At 44.5% G+C, this 19556-nt stretch overlaps 1 long non-coding RNA gene across 4 annotated transcripts; it reads right to left on the minus strand.

Moving 5' to 3' along the window:
• Nucleotides 1-4091: 4091 nt before the first annotated feature.
• Nucleotides 4092-5669, minus strand: LOC119367371. 4 transcript variants are annotated; one of them, XR_005176274.1, is made up of 3 exons: nt 5498-5669; nt 5289-5401; nt 4092-5144 (listed from the first exon to the last, which is right to left on the minus strand). It is a non-coding gene; the product is annotated as an uncharacterized LOC119367371 (long non-coding RNA). The 4 variants fall into 4 exon arrangements; XR_005176272.1 differs by having other exon boundaries at nt 5289-5426; XR_005176273.1 differs by having other exon boundaries at nt 4092-4785; nt 4937-5144; nt 5289-5669.
• Between the last annotated feature and the right edge of the window lie 13887 nt (nt 5670-19556).

Below are 19556 nucleotides of genomic sequence, written 5' to 3' on the forward strand. Positions count from 1 at the left end.
AATAACACATAGAAAAAAATTAAAAGTACAATAAAAATGTTCTAATACCTAAGAAGAATCGATGAAAATCATAAAGAAAAATACAAAAAAAAACAAAGAAATTGGGGAATCTGATTCTCTCCCTAATAATAAAGCACGGATTGACTTTGTCGGGTTCACCGTCACAATACGCTTTCTTCTCATATCATAATACGCTTTTACGATTTGTATAGACAAAATCGTAATATAAACGCGGTGGTACTAATCTTATGTTGCACGATCGCTCAAAAAAAAATCGTACGTTGACAGCGGCTGGCTTGTTCGCTCGATCCGTTTCCGGCACATCCTCGACTGGGCCTGTCTAGCCCCATGGGTGGGCCTACGCCCACGCACAAAAGACAGCCCATCAATCCTAACGCTGGTGCCGTGTGCTGCTCCTATACGGTGCAATCATCGTATTGGATTAGTATCAGATTAGGCTAGCTTATGTGCTGTATATATACTACTATGTGTGTGTTTTTTAAATAAAAATACCCTGGCCTCTTCATCAAGCAATTCAAACAATCATATTTATTACATTATTCAACAGAGCAGTACAAGAATGAATTCATTAATTAACACCAAGCCATCATCCTGACGAACTACGTCACTACACCTACTAGCTTGATGATGTACCCTGACCATGCATGAATGCACATCATCTAATCCGGTAGTCTCACCAAGCCGCCCCACGGCAAGCCGAGATCACCAATCGGTCTAGCAGATCCACACCGTGCATCGGATGCGCACGCTCCAGATCCGCCGCCGCCATTTTCCGTCGTCCCAACTTTTGGAGAGATTCATGCATTGACCTTGCCATGTACAACTACCGTCGACGCCACCATGACGCCAGACATCGCCTTCATCCTGAGCGCATCAATCAACATATGTCCAACATTGAGACCCCGCTGCGCCACACCGCCGAGATCCACCGTCGTTGATGCGGTAGATGCCACACCGCACCAACTCTGGCACCGGGAACCATCCATGCTCACCGCGCACACCCTCCATCTAATGCCCAAGACGGAACCTCCAAGGAGGTGATGACACCATGGCGCCGCCGCCGCTCATTCATGGGGAACTAGGGAGTAGGGAGGATCGGAGTTGACCTCACCGTTGCCACCAGGAAAGGGAACAACGCCTAGAGTGCCATCGACGACGTGGCCGCCGCTGTCGGCCAGAAATTTCCCCTGGACAAGCTTCCACCCCGTCACCAACCAGGCCAGCCACCAACACCTTCGAGCACGGACGCCGGAGATCTGGAGCAGCCGATGAAGAGAACCGCATGCTATGATAGTCCGCCTCAGATCTGACGAGAGGGGCACCGGGAATCACCTCACGCCACGACCGTCGTCCACTGGGACCTTCTGCCCAAGTGTCCACCAACAGCTCCTCTTCCAAGGACAAAGTGGGCCACGCGCAACAGACCTGCATGCACATTTTCCTTTTCATGTCATTTATTTGCTTATAATTCATATTTGGTCTTAATTCTTGCTTTTTGTTTGCAATAGTTCATGGGGTGAAATTTCTTCATGACATTGGTTCGTTTGCATAGCCAAATTGTAATGATTATATTTTATTACTCTCTATCGTTGGATAGAAATATATTACTTTAATGTCTTTGTTCTCATTTTGCTCTCTTGAACCAGAGTTTCTTGACATCATGTACCTCTTTGGTGAAGCTTTCCCTTCTTTTACTCTTACATAAGGCCAACTCCACCGCGTGACCCATCCGCGACCCATCTGGACGTCCGCTTTTGTCCGTTTGAGGTGTGATTTGGCGGACGTCCGGGGGGCGGACGGACGTATGGGGCATCTGCACGACTGCACCCAACGCGCACAAGGCCGAGAAACCCCAAACTGTCCGCCTGCGAGGCTCATCACTCCCCCCTGCCGTTCTGCTTGTCTTTTCGCCTCCGTTGCTGATGCCCTCGCGCCAGCCCCCGCCGCCCGATGCCTCCCCGCCCCCCGCCGCCGCCGCCGCGGCCGTCGTCGGGGGCCTCGGACCTCCCGCCCGCCACCAGCTCCCGGCCTCCGCGGTGGCCTCCGCCCTGTTCGTTTGGCTGCGGCGAGGGAGGAAAAAGTGGGCGGCGCGAGGATGCAGCCCGCGCCCGACCTGCGGAGGTTGTCGTACCAGCAGCTGCGGCGCGCCACGGGCAGCTTCGCGACCGGGAGCAAGCTCGGGCAGGGCGGATTCGGCCCCGTCTTCCGCGGCGCGCTGCCCAGGTCGGACCAGCCCGTGGCCGTCAAGGTCATGAACGTCGTGGGGTCCCTCCAGGGCGAGCGCGAGTTCCACAACGAGCTCTCTCTCGCCTCCCACCTCGTCGGCTCCGGCCATGGCTCCACGCCCTCCATCCTCCTGCCCTTCGCCTACTCGCTCTCCGTGCACCCCTGCCGCCGCCGGATGATGCTCGTCTACGAGCTCATGCCCAACGGGTCGCCGTAGGACGCGCTGCTGGGGAAGAGGTGCCATCGGGCTTCGGCCTGAGGAGCGCGTCCAGCGACGGCGGGCGCGGCAGGACAAGCAGAGCGGCAGGGGGCGGACGAACGGCGGGCTTCGGCCTGAGGAGCGTGTCCAGCGACGGCGGGCGCGGGGCGTGCGACGGCGGACGTGGCGGGCGGGCGGGAGTGGCTCGGTGTGGGTCGCTGACCTGTGGGCCAGTGGCGGACACGAGCGGACGAGAGAGGCCGAGGAGCGCGTCCGTCTGTGTCCGTTCAGACCCATTTGTGACCCAACTTTGGTCTGGATTTGGGGTTGGGCCGGACTGAAACGGACACCAGCGGACAGCTTTGTCCGTTTGGGTATTACCGCTGGATCGTATTTTACCTCAAACGGACAAAAGCGGACCGGATGGATCACGGATAGGTCGTGCGGTGGAGTTGGCCTAAGCTATGGAACTGAGCTACCTACGCATAGAAACCAAACGTTACGGCTAGGAATATTGTTGTAGGTGCCATGAGCTAGACACGTATAGGTAGTTCTCATTTTGTTTCAATCAAATGGCATCACATAGCATATGTCCTTGCATGCTATGTAATGTTTAGTCACAACAAGTGGGGTAATGTTTTGTTCAATCGTGCTATTTGAGAGGTATATATAGATTTTTTTTATAGGTGTTAAGTACATATTTAATTATTTCCTATATGTTGCAATGCAGCTCATTTGATATGATATTTTTTAGGTTGTATGTTTTTTTCTTCCGTTGCAACGCGCGGGCATATTTACTAGTATAAATAAAGAGAACTGAAGAAAACCAATAAAAAAAGAAAGAAAGAAACCAAGGAAACCAAAAAAACACAGAAAACCAATGAAACATAAAGGAAAAAGAAGTTATAATCAAGTAAAAGTGAAAAGCGAGAGAAAATCAGTCAAAAGCAAAAAAGAATCATTACAAAAACAAAAGAAAATAAACAAAGAGAAAACCAGGACAAAACCGGAGCAGAGCGAACCTGCAACGAACGAGTCCTATGCTAATAGGCCCTCGCCATCTAGCTAGCAGCAGCACCCCATGCTCACACCTCGGCATCATCGACGCATCACGCCTCACCTTAAGCTTCCACCCCTAGTGCCAGTGACCATGCGCTTATCAAACTCAATCTTGATGGCTCGAAGTCCCCTCACTCCTTATCCGTCATAATAAATTCATCCATTGAACTAAATGATCTCTATGCATATCGTGATTTATAAAACATTTCTCCAATACTTATCCAACATCCTTCATGTACCACGTAACATTCATCCATTAATATTATTCGTACATAATTCGATGAGAATTCTTAGTCTATATGAATTGTATTCATTACCAACATACTTGGAGGCTACATGCGATTTAAGTATGCACCTCGCTATAAGAATTGTGTGTGACATTTTAAAGAAACTAGATAATTTCCCGCGCGTTGCCTAGAAAAATATTGCCTACAATTGTGTTTTTACTCGCCACACTAACTCCCTTAGAAGGACCAAAATAAATAAATGGTTTTGCTTGGTCAAAAATACTTTAGAATGATACATTACTTATACCATTCAAAGTTTGAACAATAGAGGGCAAACAAATTAGAGGATTATATGGAAATTTAGCAGCAGAACCAAAGGTTCATGGCTTCGATACATGCCGCCATCTCGGCTTATTCTGCAAGTGGAAAAAACTTTCAAGGTACAACTGAAACATCACCACCTAGCTATAACCCCAAGTTTGAACTCCCACATGCATTTACATTGATTCATCCCTCAACAGGAGGTAAACATATGCCATTAGTCTTCAAAGAATCATAAGGCTTCATCTTCTAAACATTCCTTTAAATTATTAGAGAAATAGGGATATAAGAAAAACATCATCTGATAGTGTGTATAGGCATGGAGGTACAGAAAGTGTCGACCTTTCTTCACTTTCCTCGCAGTAGACAACACTATAAGAAGGAGAGTTAGTACAGTAGATATTAACACATGAAAAACAGTCAAAAGCAATTTCATAGTAGAAAACACAATAAGGATTGAGAGTTAGTAGCAGTATGCATACACTTTGATGTAACGCCTGATATTAACACATGAAAAACAGCGAAAGGCAACTGTAAGCAACCTGTAAACGTCAAGGTACTGATATTATTCAGAGAAGATAGATTAATCTTGCATCATCATTAATTAGTAAATGAACGACAAAAGAGATTATGGATGTCATATCATCAAAGTAAACTTCTGCACTATTGTAAAGTAACTTCATCGGGCATTTTCAACAATACCCCAATAGTAAGATATGTGCACATGTGGTCCTGAAACAGGAATAGAATAACATCAGCTGCATCACTTGGACGATAGCACTGCCTTCCTCAACGGTACAGCGACATGGTTGATAAAATTCAGGGTTTTGCGCAAACAAATGTATTAGAGAAATTTAGATGAACCAGTCGCATTTCAGCACACCTTAATTTGTTTGGAAGGGTGGAGGGTGGGTCTCTGGGTAGTTACACAACTCTCTTTTTCTGCAGATTAGGATGTACATGTGGGGGAACCCCTCGACACACTAGTGCTTCCTATCTTGATCAAGCCCACGGTCCGACCGGCTGCTGCTATCGCTGGCCGCCGTGTGCTATGGGCGTTTATCAGATGGCAAGAGTACTGCAGCTGCAGCCTGCAGGAGAGAAATAGTTCCATGTATTAGGCTGCTTTGACAGATAATTACATGGGTGTGTGGGCATGGCGCCCATCAGATCTGCCCGCACTTTTCTCCTACGACATTTGCCAAAACTCAAAAGGAGAAACTGCCAGATCATACCTCTAATTAAGCAGACACAGGTCGATCTCGCCATGGAAGTAGAACTGCAATCAGTTTCTGTGGCAAACCAAAATTAGGTCGCTTGTTGGCACTCTATCCGCTTGATTTGGTACCTGCTGATCCGCCATGGACGTCGAACTGCAATCAGTTTGTTGGACAAATCAAATTTTGGTCGCTCTTTGGCGACTCTACCCGCTTGACATTGGTACCTGCTGATCTGCGACGGTAGTGCGGCTAGTCCAGATTCGATAACCATGAAATCGAGGAGAGGGTCGGTGAAGATTGGAATTGGAGGGAGACAGATGGGATATGTAGACAGGAAAGGGAAGAACAAACGTCATGAAGAGAAGGGGAGAAGATTGGGCTGTGGGCGTTGCTTGGAATTTGGTGGGGAAAGGAATAACGTGCGCACTCGTGTAGAGAGGGCCGGTCCTATCCCATTCTGTTCGCTGGTCAAGCGGTAACAGATGCTGATCTGGCAGGGCTGCTGTTGTGGTTGGGCCCATCCGTAAGTCGGTAATAAAATGTTGACGTGGCAGGTTTGCTGAGGTGGATAGGCTGCATGTCAAAAGAAATAAAATAGTGGGGATGAACTATTTAGGTATTATAGATAATCACGTGTTTCCAGAAAATGTCTGTTAAATTTTTAGAAATGTTTATATAATATATAAGGAATGTTTAGGTAGTTTAACAAAATGTATGTTGCCATTAAAAATGTACAACGTGTATTTTGGCAAATGTTTTGTGTATTTAAAAACTGTTCAAAAACATGTATTTAAAAAAATTAATCACGTATTTGAAAAAAAATATATGTATCAGATAAATGTTTCACGTGTGCTTTAAAAATGTACATTGTATACCAACACCAAAGTAGACATGAGTTAAAAAAACCCGATGAAACCACAAAAAAAACCCAAAGAAAACCGAGAAAGTAGCAAAGGAAATAACGAAGAAAGAAAGAAAAGTCAAGAAAAACCAATGAGAAAGCAAAGAAACCCAATGTGAAATGAAGGAAAAAAAGGTAAATGTTTGGCAAAGGCGCGCCGGCCGAACTTTGCGCCGGTCGCGTCCATGCGCGCTCCGCCCCAGCCATCCACCAAGCGACACGTAGGATGTGGGCCATCCAAGTCACTGCTTCTCTTCAACCTCCCGCGGGTCCGACCCCATCCCCGTCTTCCAACTCCGCGGATCTCGACCCATCCTCGTCTCTTGCCTCCGTCGTTGCAGCACACAGCACCGACGCCCGCATCGCCTGCCTCCATCGCTGCAGCGCGTGAGTAGCTCACCTCGGCCATGGAAGATCGAATCCCCGCCGGCCATGGATGTAGATCTCACCCCGCCACGCTTGCAGCCCCACTCGCCATTTGGATGCAGCAAGGCCGTTGACCAATTCTGTTCCCGTCGGTTGCAACTCCCACGCGCCTCGTGCTTCTGCCTCGTCGCCGACGAGCCGGGCGGCGATGGACGACACCGGAGGCTTCTACAGAACCGTCGCACCCCATCATGTTGCAATCGTTTAAAAAAAGCTTCATCCCCCTAGATGCAAAGCTTCAACCGGATGTAGAGAAAGCTACAAGCGGTCACCGCCTTCGCCGGAAAGCTACAACCGTTGACATGAAATGCTACAACCTTCGATGTGAAAAGCTTCAACCGAAACTGACACAAAAAGCCTTGACCAAGTGCTGCTAAAAATAAAATAGCTACAACTTTTGGTAGAAAAGCTTCAACGGTTGTTGGAAAAAGCTCCAACCATTGAGAGAGAAAGCTACAACTAGACACTATGAAAACAAGAAAACTTCAACCAGCGACGGCTGGAGGTGGAAGAAGATGATAAAACGCTGCAGTTTTGCTACATGCTTCAACCGGCCTAGATTTTTGCTACAACCGGCATAGCATTTTGCTATAACTAGGGTCACGTTTTGCTACAACACACAGCCGGCGTTGTGGTTTTTCCATAACTAGCATCTCTTTTTTCTACAAGCGGCATAATGTTTTGCTACATCCAGCACGGCCGAGCTGCGACCCGTGACGGCGACGACGACTTTTTGGTGCAACCGTCGTAGGTATTTGCTACGTTCCGGCAACGGGTTTTGTTACATCCGTTCATTATGCAAATGTTGCTACCTGCAACAGCGAGCTACAACCAGTGAAGATGGTGATGTTTCTTTTTTGTTGCAACCGTGTCTCTATTTGCTATGACAAACAATGAAAGATGCTACAACGGGCAATTTTATTTGCTAGAACCAGTCAATCACCAGCGAGGGGGAGCTGCATCCATGGCGTGCGCGAGCGGCGAGGGCGGGATCCATCCATGGCGAGCATGGGCGACGAAGCTACATCCATGGGTGCACCGTTGCTACAGTTCGTCGTGCCGAGACACCACGTGATGATCGGGTGTGATAAGCTCTACGTTCACATACAACGGGTGCAAGCCAGTTCTGCACACGCGGAATACTCGGGTTAAACTTGACGAGCCTAGCATATGCAGATATGGCCTTGGAACACTAAGACCGAAAGGTCGAACGTGAATCATATAGTAGATATGATCAACATAGTGGTGTTCACCATTGAAGACTACTCCATCTCACGTATTAATCGGACATGGTTTAGTTGATTTGGATCACGTATCATTTAGATGACTAGAGGGATGTCTATCTAAGTGGGAGTTCTTAAGTAATATGATTAATTGAACTTTAATTTATCATGAACTTATTCCTGATAGTATTTGCAAATTATGTGGTAGATCAATAGCTCGCGTTGTTGCTACCCTATGTTTTTTGATATGTTCCTAGAGAAAACTAAGTTGAAAGATGATAGTAGCAATGATGCGGATTGAGTCCATGATATGAGGTTTATCCTCATTGCTGCACAGAAGAATTATGTCCTTGATGCACCGCTAGGTGACAGACCTATTGCAGGAGCAGATGCAGAAGTTATGAACGTTTGGCTAGCTCAATATGATAACTACTTGATAGTTTAGTGCACCATGCTTTACGGCTTAGAACCGGGACTTTAAAAACATTTTGAACGGCACAGAGCATATGAGATGTTCCAAGAGCTGAAATTTGTATTTCAGACTCATGCCCGTGTCGAGAGGTATGAGACCTCTGACAAGTATTTCGTCTAAAAGATGGAGGAGAATATCTCAACTAGTGAGCATGTGCTCAGAATGTCTGGGTACTACAATTGCTTGAATCGAGTGGGAGTTAATCTTCCAGATAAGATAGTGATTGACAGAGTTCTCTTGTCACCATCACCAAGTTACTGGAACTTCTGATGAACTATAATATGCAAGGGATGACGAAGACGATTCCCGAGCTCTTCGTGATGCTGAGATCAACGAAGGTATAAATCAAGAAAGAGCATCAGGTGTTGATGATTGACAAGACCACTGATTTCAAGAAAAGGGAAAAGGGAAAGAAAGGGAACTTTAAATAAATGGCAAGCAAGTTTTCACTCCCGTGAAGAAGCCCAAAGCTAGACCTAAGCCTAAAACTGAGTGCTTCTACTGCAAAAAGGAAATGGTCACTGGAAGTGGAACTACCACAAATATTTGGTGGAAAAGAGGATTGGCAAAGTGAACAAAGTTATATTTGATATACAGGTTATTGATGTGTACCTTGCTAGTGTTCATAGTAGCCTCTGGGTATTCGATACGTGTTTGGTTGCTAAGATTAGTAACTCGAAATAGGAGTTACAAAATAAACAGAGACTAGTTAAGGATGAAGTGACAATGTATGTTGGCAGTGGTTCCAAGATTTATATGATCATCATCGCACACTCCTTATACTTTCGGGATTAGTGTTGAATTTAAATAAATGTTATTTGGTGTTTGCGTTGAGCATGAATATGATTAGATCATGTTTATTGCAATATGGTTATTCATTTATGACAAAGGATAATTGTTATTCTGTTTACATGAATAAAATCTTCTATGATCATACACCCAATGTTGATGGTTTATTGAATCTCGATCGTAGTGATACACATATTCATAATATTGATGCTAAAAGATGCAAAGTTGATAATGATAGTGCAACATACTTGTGGCACTGCGTTTAGATCATGTTGGTGTAAAGCGCATGAAAAAACTCCATGCTGATGGGATTTTGGAATCACTTGATGCTTGCGAACCATGCCTCATGGGCCAAATGACTAAAACTCCGTTCTCCGGAACAATGGAACGAGCTAGTGACTTATTGGAAATAATACATACCGATGTATGTGGTCCAATGAGTGTTGAGGCTTGTGGAGGGTATCGTTATTTTTTGACCTTCATAGATAATTTGAGCAAATATGGGTATATCTACTTAATGAAACACAAGTCTGAAACATTTGAAAAGTTCAAAGAATTTCATAGTGAAGTGGAGAACCATCGCAATAAGAAAATAAAGTTTCTACGATCTGATCGTGGAGGTGAATATTTGAGTTACGAGTTTGGCCTTCATTTAAAACAATGCGGAATAGTTTCACAGCACCTGGAACTCCGAACGTCGTAATCAAACTTTATTAGATATGGTGCGATCTATGATGTCTCTTACCAATTTACCACTGTCATTTTGGGGTTATGCATTAGAGACAGCTGCATTCACGTTAAACGGGGCACCGTCAAAATCTGTTGAGATGACACCGTATGAATTGTGGTTTTGCAATAAACCTAAGCTGTCGTTTCTTAAAGTTTGGGGATGCGATGCTTATGCCAAAAGGCTTCAGCCTGATAAGCTCGAACCCAAATCGCAGAAGTGCGTCTTCATAGGATACCCTAAGGAAGCAATTGGGTACACCTTCTACCACAAGTCTGAAGGCAAGATTTTTGTTGCTAAGAAAGGAACCTTTCTAGAGAAGGAGTTTCTCTCGAAAGAAGTGAGTGGGAGGAAAGTAGAACTTGATGAGGTAATTGTACCTGCTCTCAATTTGGAAAGTAGCTCATCCAAGAAATTTGTTCCCGTGATGCCTACACCAACTAGAGAGAAAGCTAATGATAAAGATCATGAAATTTCAGATCAAGTTGCTACGGAACCTCATAGGTCAAACAAAGCATGATCCGCACCAGAGTGGTACGGTAATCCTGTTCTCGAGGTCATGTTACTTGACCATGATGAACCAATGAACTATGAAGAAGCTATGATGAGCCCTTCCGATAAATGGCTTGAGGCCATGAAATCTGAGATAGGATCCATGTATGAGAACAAAGTGTGGACTTTGGTGGACTTCCCTGATGATCGGCATGTTGGGGAACGTAGCAGAAATTCAAAATTTTCCTACGAGTCACCAAGATCTATCTATGGAGAGACTAGCAACGAGGGGAAGGAGAGTGCATCTACATACCCTTGTAGATCGCTAAGCGGAAGCGTTCAAGAGAACGGGGTTGAAGGAGTTGTACTCGTCGTGATCCAAATCACCGGAGATCCTAGTGCCGAACGGACGGCACCTCCGCGTTCAACACACGTACAGCCCGGTGATGTCTTCCATGCCTTGATCCAGCAAGGAGAGAGGGAGAGGTTGAGGAAGACTCCGTCCAGCAGCAGCACAACGGCGTGGTGGTGATGGAGGAGCGTGGCAATCCTGCAGGGCTTCACCAAGCACCGCGGGAGAGGAGGAGGGAGAGAGGTAGGGCTGCGCCAGGAAAAGGTCAAACTCATCTATTGGCAGCCCCAAAGTCCTCAAGTATATATAGGGGGAGAAGGAGGGCTGCGCCCCCACCTAGGGTTCCATTCCTAGGGGCGCCGGCCAGCCCAAACCCATCTAGGGTGCGGCCAAAGGGGGGGAGAGGGAAAACTTGCCCCCCAAGTTAGGTGGGTGCGCCCCCTCCCCAAACCCTAGGCGCCTTGGGCCCTTGTGGGGGGAGGGGGCGCACCAGCCCACCTGGGGCTGGTCCCCTCCCACACTTGGCCCATGCAGCCCTCCGGGGCCAGTGGCCCCACTTGGTGGACCCCCGGGACCCTCCCGGTGGTCCTGGTACATTATCGATAAAACCCGAAACTTTTTCGGTGACCAAAACAGGACTTCCCATATATAAATCTTTACCTCCGGACCATTCCGAAACTCCTCGTGACGTCCGAGATCTCATCCGGGACTCCGAACAACATTCGGTAACCACATACAAACTTCCTTTATAACCCTAGCATCATCGAACCTTAAGTGTGTAGACCCTACGGGTTCGGGAACCATGCAGACATGGCCGAGACGTTCTCCGGTCAATAACCAACAGCGGGATCTGGATACCCATGTTGGCTCCCACATGTTCCACGATGATCTCATCGGATGAACCACGATGTCAAGGATTCGATCAATCCCGTATACAATTCCCTTTGTCTAGCGGTATTGTACTTGCCCTAGATTCGATCGTTGGTATGCCGATACCTTGTTCAATCTCGTTACCGGCAAGTCTCTTTACTCGTTCCGTAACACATCATGAAGGAAATATGCCCTAGAGGCAATAATAAAGTTATTATTTATTTCCTCATATCATGATAAATGTTTATTATTCATGCTAGAATTGTATTAACCGGAAACATGATACATGTGTGAATACATAGACAAACATAAAGTCACTAGTATGCCTCTACTTGACTAGCTCATTAATCAAAGATGGTTATGTTTCCTAACCATAGACATGTGTGGTCATTTGATTGATGGGATCACATCATTAGGAGAATGATGTGATTGACATGACCCATTCCGTTAGCCTAGCACTTGATCGTTTAGTATATTGCTATTGCTTTCTTCATGACTTATACAAAGTTCCTGCAACTATGAGATTGTGCACTCCCGTTTACCGAAAGAACACTTTGTGTGCTACCAAACGTCAGAACGTAACCGGGTGATTATAAAGGTGCTTTACAGGTGTTTCCAAAGGTACATGTTGAGTTGGCATAATTCGAGATTAGGTTTTGTCACTCCGATTGACGGAGAGGTATCTCTGGGCCCTCTCGGTAATACTCATCACCTAAGCCTTGCAAGCATTGTAACTAATGAGTTAGTTATAAGATGATGTGTTACAGAATGAGTAAAGAGACTTGCCGGTAACGAGATTGAACTAGGTATTGGATACCGACGATCAAATCTCAGGCAAGTAACATACCGATGACAAAGGGAACAACATATGTTGTTATGCGGTTTGACCGATAAAGATCTTCGTAGAATATGTAGGAACCAATATGGGCATCCAGGTCCCGCTATTGGTTATTGATCGAGAATGGTTCTAGGTCATGTCTACATAGTTCTCGAACCCGTAGGGTCCGCACGCTTAACGTTACGATGATAGTTTTATTATGAGTTTATAAGTTTTGATGTACCGAAGTTTGTTCGGAGTCCCGGATGTGATCACGGACATGACGAGTAATCTCGAAATGGTCGAGACATAAAGATTGATATATTAGACGACTATATTCGGACACCGGAAGTGTTCCGGGTGATTTCGGAGAAAACCGGAGTGCCGGGGGGGTTAACGGAACCTCCCGAGAGAGTACTGGGCCTTATGGGCCTTAGGGGAAAGGGGAGAGGGGCGGCCAGCATGGGCCGCGCGCCCCCTCCACCCTCTGGTCCGAATTGGACTAGGAGGGGGGGGCGGCGCCCCCCTCTTTCCTTCCCCCTCTCCCCCTTCCTTCCCCCTCCTAGTAGGAGTAGGAAAGGAGGAGTCCTACTCCTACTAGGAGGAGGATTCCTCCTCCCTTGGCGCGCCCAAAGGGGCCGGCCGGCCTCCCCCTCCCTCCTTTATATACGGGGGCAGGGGCACCCCATAGACACACAAGTTGATCTACGGATCGTTCCTTAGCCGTGTGCGGTGCCCCCCTCCACCATATTCCACCTCGGTCATATCATCGCAGAGTTTAGGCGAAGCCCTGTGCCGGTAGAACATCATCATCGTCACCACGCCGTCGTGCTGACGGAACTCTTCCCTGAAGCTTTGCTGGATCGGAGCCCGGGGATCGTCATCGAGCTGAACGTGTGCTGAACTCGGAGGTGTCGTACATTCGGTGCTTGGATCGGTCGGATCGTGAAGACGTACGACTACATCAACCGCGTTGTCATAACGCTTCCGCTTACGGTCTACGAGGGTACGTGGACGAACACTCTCCCCTCTCGTTGCTATGCCATCACCATGATCTTGCGTGTGCGTAGGAAATTTTTTGAAATTAATACGTTCCCCAACAGTGGTATCAGAGCCTGGTTTTATGCGTAGATGTCATATGCACGAGTAGAACACAAGTGAGTTGTGGGCGATATAAGTCATACTGCTTACCAGCATGTCATACTTTGGTTCGGCGGTATTGTGAGATGAAGCGGCCCGGACCGACATTACGCGTACGCTTACGCGAGACTGGTTTCACCGCTACGAGCACTCGTTGCTTAAAGGTGACCGGCGGGTGTCTGTCTCTCTCACTTTAGCTGAATCGAGTGTGGCTACGCCCGGTCCTTGCGAAGGTTAAAACAACACCAACTTGACAAACTATCGTTGTGGTTTTTGATGCGTAGGTAAGAACGGTTCTTGCTAAGCCCATAGCAGCCACGTAAAATTTGCAACAACAAAGTAGAGGACGTCTAACTTGTTTTTGCAGGGCATGTTATGATGTGATATGGTCAAGACGTGATGCTATATTTTATTGTATGAGATGATCATGTTTTTTAACCGAAGTTATCGACAACTGGCAGGAGCCATATGGTTGTCGCTTTATTGTATGAAATGCAAACGCCCTATAATTGCTTTACTTTATCACTAAGCGGTAGCGATAGTCGTAGAAGCAATAGATGGCGTAACGACAACGATGTTACGATGGAGATCAAGGTGTCGCGCCGGTGACGATGGTGATCACGATGGTGCTTCGAAGATGGAGATCACAATCACAAGATGATGATGGCCATATCACATCACTTATATTGATTGCATGTGATGTTTATCCTTTATGCATCTTATCTTGCTTTGATTGACGGTAGCATTTTAAGATGATCTCTCACTAAAAATTATCAAGAAGTGTTCTCCCTGAGTATGCACCGTTGCCAAAGTTCGTCGTGCCCAGACACCACGTGATGATCGGGTGTGATAAGCTCTACGTCCATCTACAACGGGTGCAAGCCAGTTTTGCACACGCAGAATACTCAGGTTAAACTTGAGGAGCCTAGCATATGCAGATATGGCCTCGGAACACGAAGACCGAAAGATCGAGCGTGAATCATATAGTAGATATGATCAACATAGTGATGTTCACCATTGAAAACTACTCCATCTCACGTGATGATCGGTTATGGTTTAGTTGATTTGGATCACGTGATCACTTAGATGACTAGAGAGATGTCTGTCTAAGTGGGAGTTCTTAAGTAATATGATTAATTGAACTTAAATTTATCATGAACTTAGTCCTGGTAGTATTTTGCAAATTATGTTGTAGATCAATAGCTTGCGTTGTTGCTTTCATATGTTTATTTTGATATGTTCCTAGAGAAAATTGTGTTAGTAGCAATGATGCGGATTGGATCCGTGATCTGAGGTTTATCCTCATTGCTGCGCAGAAGAATTATGTCCTTGATGTACCGCTAGGTGACAAACCTATTGCAGGAGCAGATGCAGACGTTATGAACGTTTGGCTAGCTCAATATAATGACTACTTGATAGTTTAGTGCACCATGCTTAACGGCTTAGAATCGGGACTTCAAAGACGTTTTGAACGTCATGGACCATATGAGATGTTCCAGGAGTTGAAGTTAATATTTCAAGCAAATACCCGAGTTGAGAGATATGAAGTCTCCAACAAGTTCTATAGCTAAAAGATGGAGGAGAATCGCTCAACTTGTGAGCATGTGCTCAGATTGTCTGGGTACTACAATCGCTTGAATCAAGTGGGAGTTAATCTTCCAGATAAAATAGTGATTGACAGAATTCTCTAGTCACCATCACCAAGTTAGTAGAACTTCGTGATGAACTATAATATGCAAGGGATAACGGAAACGATTCCCAAGCTCTTCGTGATGCTAAAATCAACGAAGGTAGAAATCAAGAAAAACATCAAATGTTGATGGTAGAAAAGACCATTAGTTTCAAGAAAAGGGCAAAGGGAAGAAGGGGAACTTCAAGAAGAACGGCAAGCGAGTTGCTGCTCAAGTGAAGAAGCCCAAGTCTGGTCCTAAGCCTGAGACTAAGTGCTTCTACTGCAAAGGGATTGGTCACTGGAAGCGGAACTACCCCAAGTGATTGGCGGATAAGAAGGATGGCAAAGTTAACATAAGTATATTTGATATACATGTTATTGATGTGTACTTTACTAGTGTTTATAGCAACCCCTCAGTATTTGGTACTAGTTCAGTTGCTAAGAGTAGTAACTCGAAATGGGAGTTGCAGAATAAACAGAAACTAGTTAAGTGTGAAGTGACGATGTGTGTTGAAAGTAGTTTCAAGATTGATATGATCATCATCGCACACTCCCTATACTTTCGGGATTAGTGTTGAACCTAAATAAATGTTATTTGGTGTTTGCGTTGAGCATGAATATGATTTGATCGTGTTTATTGCAATACGGTTATTCATTTAAGTAAGAGAATAAACTGTTGTTCTGTTTACATGAATAAAACCTTATATGGTTACACACCCAATGAAAATGGTTCATCGGATCTCGATCGTAGTGATACACATATTCATAATATTGAAACCAAAAGATGCAAAGTTAATAATGATAGTGCAACTAATTTGTGGCACTGCCGTTTAGGTCATATTGGTGTAAAGCGCATGAAGAAACTCCATGCTGATGGGATTTTGGAATCACTTGATTATGAATCACTTGATGCTTGCGAACCATGCCTCATGGGCAAGATGACTAAGACTCCATTCTCCGGAACAGTGGAGCGAGCAACTGACTTATTGGGAATAATACATACCGATGTATGCAATCCAATGAGTGTTGATGCTCGTGGCAAGTATCATTATTTTCTGACCTTCACAAGATGATTTGAGCAGATATGGGTATATCTACTTGATGAAACATAAGTCTGAAATAGTTGAAAGGTTCAAAGAATTTCAGAGTGAAGTGGAGAATCATCATAACAAGAAAATAAAGTTTCTGCAATTTGATTGCGGAGACAAATATTTGAGTTACGAGTTTGGTCTTCAATTAAAACAATGTGGAATAGTTTCACAAACTCACGCCACCTGGAACACCACAATGTAATGGTGTGTCCGAACGTCATAATCGTACTTTACTAGATATGGTGCGATCTATGATGTCTCTTATCAGTTTACCACTATCATTTTGGGGTTATGCATTAGAGATAGTTGCATTCACTTTAAATAGGGCACCATCGAAATCCGTTGAGACGACGCCTTATGAACTATGGTTTGGCAAGAAACCAAAGTTGTCGTTTCTTAAATTTTGGGGCTGCGATGCTTATGGGAAAAAGTTTCAACCTGATAAGCTCGAACCCAAATCGGAGAAGTGCGTCTTCATAGAATACCCAAAGGTAACTATTGGGTACACCTTCTATCACATATCCGAAGGCAAGTTATTCGTTGCTAAAATGGATCCTTTCTAGAGAAGCAGTTTCTCTCGAAAGAAGTGAGTGGGAGGAAAGTAGAACTTGATGAGGTAATTGTACCTTCTCCCTTATTGGAAAGTAGTTCATCACAGAAATCAATTCCAGTGATTACTACACCAATTAGTGAGGAAGTTAATGATGATGATCATGAAACTTCAGATCAAGTTGCTGCCAAACCTTGTAGGTCTTCCAGAGTAAGATCCGCACCAGAGTGGTACGGTAATCATGTTCTGGAAGTCATGTTACTAGACCATGATGAACCTACGAACTATGAGGAAGCGATGATGAGCCCAGATTCCACAAAATGGCTTGAGGCCATAAAATCTGAGATATGATCCATGTATGAGAACAAAGTATGGACTTTGATTGACTTGCTCAATGATCAGCAAGCCATGTTAAATAAATGGATCTTCAAGAGGAAGACGGACACTGATAGTAGTGTTACTATCTACAAAGCTCGACTTGTTGCAAAAGGTTTTCGACAAGTTCAAGGTGTTGAATACGATGAGATTTTCTCACTCGTAACGATGCTTAAGTCTATCCGAATCATGTTAGCAATTGCCACATTTTATGAAATCTGGCAAATGGATGTCAAAACTGCATTCCTTAATGGATTTATTAAAGAAGAGTTGCATATGATGCAACCAGAAGGTTTTGTCAATCCTAAAGATGCTAACAAAGTGTGCAAGCTCCAGCGATCCATCTATGGACTGGTGCAAGCATCTCGGAGTTGGAATATATGCTTTGATGAGTTGATCAAAGCATATGGTTTTATACAGACTTTTGAAGAAGCCTGTATTTACAAGAAAGTGAGTGGGAGCTATGTAGCATTTCTAATATTATATGTGGATGACATATTGTTAATTGGAAATGATATGGAAATTCTGGATAGCATGAAAGGATACTTGAATACGAGTTTTTCAAAGCAAGAGCTCGGTGAAGCTGCTTACACATTGAGCATCAAGATCTATATAGATAGATCAAGACGCTTGATAAGATTTTTCAATGAGTACATACCTTGATAAATTTTTGAAATAGTTCAAAATGGAACAGTCAAAGAAGGAACTCTTGCCTGTGTTACAAGGTGTGAAGTTGAGTAAGACTCAAGACCCGACCATTACAGAAAATAGAAAGAGAATGAAAAGTCATTCCCTATGCCTCAGTCATAGGTTCTATAAAGTATGCTATGCTGTGAACCAGACCTATTGTATACCTTGCTCTGTGTTTGGCAAAGGAATACAATTTTGATCTAATAAGTAGATCACTGGACATGGGTCAAGAATATCCTTAGGGAGGACTAAGGAGATGTTTCTCGATTATGGAGGTGATAAAAGAGCCCGTCGTTAAAGTTACAATGATGCAAGCTTTTACACCAATCCAGATGACTCTAAGTCTCAATCTGGATACATATTGAAAGTGGGAGCAATTAGCTAGAGTAGCTCCGTGCAGAGCATTGTGGACATAGAATATTTGCGAAATACATACGGCTCTGAATATGACAGACCCGTTGACTAAGCTTCTCTCACGAGCAAAACATGATCATACCTTAGTACTCTTTTGGGTGTTAATCACATAGCGATGTGAACTAGATTATTGACTCTAGTAAACCCTTTGGGTGTTGATCACATGACGATGTGAACTATGGGTATTAATCACATACAGATGTGAATATTGGTGTTAAATCACATGATGATGTGAACTAGATTATTGACTCTAGTGCAAGTGGGAGACTGAAGGAAATATGCCCTAGAGACAATAATAAAGTTATTATTTATTTCCTCATATCATGATAAATGTTTATTATTCATGCTAGAATTGTATTAACCGGAAACATGATACATGTGTAAATACATAGACAAACATAAAGTCACTAGTATGCCTCTACTTGACTAGCTCATTAATCAAAGATGGTTATGTTTCCTAACCATAGACATGTGTTGTCATTTGATTGATGGGATCACATCATTAGGAGAATGATGTGATTGACATGACCCATTCCGTTAGCCTAGCACTTGATCGTTTAGTATATTGCTATTGCTTTCTTCATGACTTATACAAAGTTCCTGCAACTATGAGATTGTGCAACTCCCGTTTACCGGAAGAACACTTTGTGTGCTACCAAACGTCACAACGTAACTGGGTGATTATAAAGGTGCTCTACAGGTGTTTCCGAAGGTACATGTTGAGTTGGCATAATTCGAGATTAGGTTTTGTCACTCCGATTGACGGAGAGGTATCTCTGGGCCCTCTCGGTAATACTCATCACCTAAGCCTTGCAAGCATTGTAACTAATGAGTTAGTTATAAGATGATGTGTTACAGAACGAGTAAAGAGACTTGCCAGTAACGAGATTGAACTAGGTATTGGATACCGACGATCAAATCTCGGGCAAGTAACATACCGATGACAAAGGGAACAACGTATGTTGTTATGCGGTTTGACCGATAAAGATCTTCGTAGAATATGTAGGAACCAATATGGGCATCCAGGTCCCGCTATTGGTTAACCGAGAATGGTTCTAGGTCATGTCTACATAGTTCTCGAACCCATAGGGTCCGCACGCTTAACGTTACGATGACAGTTTTATTATGAGTTTATAAGTTTTGATGTACCGAAGTTTGTTCGGAGTCCCGGATGTGATCACGGACATGACGAGGAATCTCGAAATGGTCGAGACATAAAGATTGATATATTGGACGACTATATTCGGACACCGGAAGTGTTCCGGGTGATTTCAGAGAAAAC

The sequence above is a fragment of the Triticum dicoccoides genome, chromosome 2B (assembly GCF_002162155.2).
Source record: "Triticum dicoccoides isolate Atlit2015 ecotype Zavitan chromosome 2B, WEW_v2.0, whole genome shotgun sequence".
Lineage (NCBI taxonomy): Eukaryota > Viridiplantae > Streptophyta > Magnoliopsida > Poales > Poaceae > Triticum > Triticum dicoccoides.